Source organism: Eulemur rufifrons, chromosome 29, assembly GCF_041146395.1.
Source record: "Eulemur rufifrons isolate Redbay chromosome 29, OSU_ERuf_1, whole genome shotgun sequence".
NCBI lineage: Eukaryota > Metazoa > Chordata > Mammalia > Primates > Lemuridae > Eulemur > Eulemur rufifrons.
The window spans coordinates 21,483,000-21,488,845 of NC_091011.1; positions in this window are offsets into that span (position 1 = coordinate 21,483,000).

Consider the following 5,846-nt stretch of genomic DNA (forward strand, 5'->3'; position numbering starts at 1 on the left):
TATCTGTTTTTTGTGATGGGGAATGGTCTGTGTGCTTTAATTTTGATTTTACTAGGTCAGCTTAGTGAATTTTGTTTGATATAGATTGAGATATATTTTTATATATAGGCTCTCCCTGGGCTAGTGCCTTTCTACCCTAGAGGCATATTAGAATCATCTGAGGTTGTACTTTGAAAAGCTTGAGATGATGCCTAAACCTCATCCCAAAACAAAATGATCCACGGTCTCTGGTGGGAGGATCCAGAAACTGTCTTTCAGAGCACTACACGTGATTCTTTTGTGCAGTCCCAGTTGAGTACCACTGGGTTAGGCCTTAAGTATATGTGGGATTTGATTCTAGGTTACCAGTTTTCCTAGAGCACATCACTGTTTACAGACTAACTCCCTCTCCACTGCCTACTGAATGAGTCCAGAGTCCTTAGCACAATTAAGGCTCTTAATTAAATTATTTTTACAGCCCTATCACACATTGTTTTTCCATAAGCCTTATCTTCTAATCAGGCTTTTGCTGTACTTTTTTATTTTATGCTACTCACTCTACTCAGAACGGTCTTTCCAATTCTACCTGTGGCTGTCTTTCTGTATTGAAGATCTATTTAAGGCAGTTTTTCTTTTTGGAACTGTGTTGTTCCAGATAAGGCAGTTTTTAACTGAGTGTTTCCTTGTAACCACCTCTTACCATGTGATGGAAAGAATCCTTTCTCATGTTCTTAGTACCTTGTATCTTGAGCTTGTTAATTGTACTGAGCATTCTTATTGGTCTTAACACTTTTCTACAAAGTGGTTGATGTTTTGAGGGAGGGGATTTTCCTACAGCTTAGCATAGTATACTTTGTATAGTTGGTGATGAAAATGTTGAAAGTATTTAATAGATGAATACAGAAGGCCTTGGAAAGTTTGAGAGTGAAACCCAATACACCAAGTGCTTCATTCTCATACTAGTAGTGCCATTAGTCACCTTTTTCCCTCACTTACCTCCTCATCCAGCTTAGGTGGGTCACCTTAATACTTCTGCCACTCTTATCCTATTGTCATTACTTTATCCCTGGCAAAATCTGAACCTTACATGAGTTCAACTCTAACTTACCTCTCTCTCTCTCTTTTTTTTTTTTTTTTTTTTTTTTTTTTGAGACAGAGTCTCACTTTGTTGCCCAGGCTAGAGTGAGTGCCGTGGCGTCAGCCTAGCTCACAGCAACCTCAAACTCCTGAGCTCAAGGGATCCTCCTGTCTCAGCCTCCCGAGTAGCTGGGACTACAGGCATGCACCACCATGCCCGGCTAATTTTTTCTATATATATTTTTAGCTGTCCATATAATTTCTTTCTATTTTTAGTACAGATAGGGTCTCGCTCTTGCTCAGGCTGGTCTCGAACTCCTGAGCTCAAACGATCCGCCCACCTCGGCCTCCCAGAGTGCTAGGATTACAGGCGTGAGCCACCGTGCCCAGCCCCATGCCTTTTCTTCTGATGAACCACATCACACCATTTACCACTGAACCCAGGTGAGTCTAGTTCCTGCCACTATCACTCCAGTGAATCTGGAACTTCAATTTTTTTGAAGTTCAGAGGCTACTTTCCTCATTGACACGTGACGGTATTTTACACTGCTGAACACTCTGACATACTCTAAACCGAACTTATGACATGCTTCCCTGGTTTTCTTCCTATCTCAGGTTTTCAGATTCTTGCTATTAATTTCACCTCTAACCATCTCTTAGATCTTAGCCTTCCTCTGTTTACACGTGTCCTAGTCAGTCCTGTTCACTTCGGTGACTTGTGTTCATATCCTTCAGTACAGACCTTCATCTGAGAGTCTGACCTGGATTATCTACCTTGGATGTCTCCAAGGTCTCTCAAATTCAACATGTCTTAACATCCCTTCCTCTCTTCTCTACTGCACACCTGCTTGTGGTTCAGGTTCTATCAGTAAACAGCACTGTCAGCCACTGGCTGCTAAAATAGCAACTTGGAAGTTAAACTTCCTCTCTTCCCTCTTGTTCACCTCCATATTCTGTCAGTCACAAGGCCTTGTAGGTTCTGAAATCTCTTGAATTCATCTGACACATTAGTCTAGAGCTCCTACCATCTCTTACCTAGAGAATTTAACAATTTTCTAAATGATGTCGTTTTTAAAATAACTGCTTTACTGAGCTGTAATTCACATACCATACAATTTACCCATTTAAGGGTGTAGTTTACTAGTCTTCAGTATATTCACAGAGTAGTGCAACCATCACCACAATCAACTGTATAATATTTTCACGAGGCCGGGCGCGGTGGCTCACGCCTGTAATGCTAGCACTCTGGGAGGCCGAGGCGGGTGGATAGCTCGAGGTCAGGAGTTCGAGACCAGCCTGAGCCTGAGCAAGAGCGAGACCCTGTCTCTACTAAAATAGAAAGAAATTATCTGGCCAACTGAAAAATATATATAGAAAAAATTAGCCGGGCATGGTGGTGCATGCCTGTAGTCCCAGCTACTCGGGAGGCTGAGGCAGTAGGATCGCTTAAGCCCAGGAGTTTGAGGTTGCTGTGAGCTAGGCTGACCCCACGGCACTCACTCTAGCCCGGGCAGAGCGAGATTCTGTCTTAAAAAAAAAATATATATATTTTCACGACCCTAAAACCTGTATCCCTTAGCGGTCACTCTCCGTTCTCCCCCAAAATGATCACACAGTTCTTTGCTCACACTTTCTCCACATTAGATAATCTGATTATCTTTTAAAAAAAAAAAAGTAACATGATGCTTTTGCTTAGAACCTTTATTGCCCCTGGAATAAAACTCAGGTTCCTTTCAGATTCACAAGGCCTTTGGAATCTGGTCAGTGCTTGATTTTCTGGCCTAATTTGCTTCCTTACAGTTTACAAACTGACCAAACTGTATGTGTGAGTTACTTTCATGGGCCTTACCCTCTTTCACATGCACAGGTTTTCCTGCCTTAAACACCCTTCCCCATTGACTGGTTAAGCCTTGGATAACCATCCATCCTAGTTTATGCCTATTTTCACTATCACTCCCCAAAGTGTCCCTGTTTGGATGGTAAATGTTATGGCAACACTGGTTAAATTCAGTTTACATTTCAGGTCACTTCTTCCAGGAGGCTTTTTAAAAAAATTCTTTCTACTGCTTTCCCTTAAATTTCAAATGCACCCATATTACCTAACACTCAGCCACTATACTATAGTTAACTTGTTTTGACTGTCAGGCTCTTGTCTATTTATTTCTATATCTTATGTCTATATTTTCATCACCTAACAGTGCCTAGCACATAGTAGGCACGCCACTGAGCAAAACTCATAAAGAAGTATATAGGTCACAGAGGGAATTTGAATTGCAGTAAAATCATTCAGACCACTATTTTGGAATTATAGTTGGTACTGAAATGTCTCTGACATTATGGAGAAAGGATTCATCAAATAAATTAACATCAAATGAGTTGGCATTAAAAAAAAAAAAAACTTCCCAATATATAAAAAGGATATTGGGTTTATCCTGTAAATGAAAAGCTGGTTTAACATCAGTAAACCATGAAATACACCACACTAACAGAATAAAGGAGAAAAACCCTAGCACTCTAGGAGGCCGAGGCAGGAGGATCACTTGAAGTCAGGAATTCGAGACCAGCCTGAGCCCTAAGCAAGAGCGAGACTCATCTCTACTAAAAATAGAAAAAATTAGCTGGGTGTGGTGGCACATGCCTGTTCTCCCAGCCTACTTGGGAGGCTGAGGCAAGAAGATCCACTTGAGCCCAGGAATTTGAAGTTGCTGTGAGCTAGGCTGACGCCACAGCACTCTAGCCCAGGCAACAGAACTAGACTCTGTCTCAAAAAAGGAAAAGAAAAAAAAAAAAAACCCCATATGTAAATAGACACAGAAAGATTATTTGGCGAATTCCAAGATCCATTTATGATAAAAAAAAAAAAAAAAAAAAAAAAACCTCAGCAAATTAGGAACAGAAAAAAACTTCTTCAGCCAGATAAGGAACATCTATGAAAAGTCTATAGCTAACATGCATAATGGTGAAAGACTGAAAACTTTCTCCCTACTATCAGGAAGTAGATAAAGATGTCTGTTTTCACCACTTCTATTCAAAATTGTACTGGAAGTCCTAGCCAAGGCAGTAAGGCAAGAAAAAGAAAAGGCATATGACCTTGAAGGAATTAAAAAAAAAATCCAAACAAACCTAGAACTAATAACTTAGCAAGGTCACAGGATACATGATTAGTATATGAAAATAAAAAACAGTTGCATTTTATGTACTATTAATTAACCATAAAAATCATTAACAATGACATTAAGGAAAACCATTTTGTAATAAATTTGACAAAAGACGTGTAAGACCTGTACACCTATAACTACATAACATTGCTGAGAGCGATTAAAGGCAATTTAAAGAAATGGAGAAATATACCCTGTTCATGGGTTGGAAGAATCAATATTGTTAAGATGGAAGTTCTCTCCAAATTGATCTGTAGATTTAATGCAATCCCTATCAAAACACAAGTATTTTTTTTTGGTAGAAATTGATGAGCTAATTACAAAATATATGTGGAAAAGCAAAAAATCTACAATAGCCAAAATAACTTTTACAAAAACAAAGTTAGAAGACTTACACTAAAACATTTCAAAATTTCACTATAATGAAGATGACATGGTACTGCATAAGGATCAGCATAGATCAATGGAATAGAATAGAATCCAGACATAGATCCTCACATATGCAAGGTCAAGTTTTTTACAAAGGTGTCAAGGTATTCAAAATAGGGAAAGGATCGTCTTCTCAATAAATGACACTTGAACAATTAGAGATGTTCACAGAAGTACTGGAAGAAACATGGGTGAATTCCTCTATAACCAGGAAGTAGGGAAAACTTTCCCAACTATGGCTCAAATCCCAGAAGCAATAACATAAAGTATAATTTCCTTACAAAAAAAAATAAAAATTTTGCACAGAACACGACATCACAGGCAAAGTAAACAAATGACAAAATGGCAAAACATATTCCCAGTGTTAGTGTCTCTAATATATAAAGAGCTTTTAGAAACAAGAAGACCTGGAACCCCACAGGAGCATGAGCTTGTAGGATGAACAATGAATAGGAAAAGAAATTCAAATGGTTCTTAATCACATGAAAACATGCTCACCCCAATCATATTAAGAGAAATGTAAAAAAATAAAAACACAGATAATATGTCGCACATATTAAATTGGCAAAAAGCCAAAAGTTTGACATACTGTCGGCAGATGAACAGGCACATTCACACATTGCTGATGCTCCTGCTAATCACCCTCTTACTATGGTAGCTGTGGAGGATTTGGCAATAGCTGGTAAAATTACTAATGCGTTTGCCCTTTGATGAGCAATCCCATTTCTAGGAATCCAGCCCAATGGTAAAAATACTTTTTAAATGTGTGCATGAATCTGTTATTCCTTACAATATTTGTAACAGCAAAAAAACCAGAAAAGACCCAACTGTCCACCAGGAGAGGATTGGTTAAATAAATAATGGCAGATCCGTCCAGTGGGTCTCTAAAATATATATACTTATTAAAGAGGAAAGAAGAAGAAAGTGTGTGTGTATTAAAATGCATATTATCTATAAAATGTCTGCTATGTTTTTAAAATGGAAAGATACATTATAAACATTTTTAAATGGTTAACTAGAAGGAGAAGGAAGAAACAAGAGGGATAAAAATGAAAATTAGTCTTTCAATATACCTTGTTTTGTAAAGTTAACTTTGGAACCCTGTAAATATTTTACATAATTATAAAACAAAATTAAAAGATTTTAAGAGGAAGCTAATGAATCTAAATGAGTATACAGTGGGTGGCATAACCACTCAAAGAG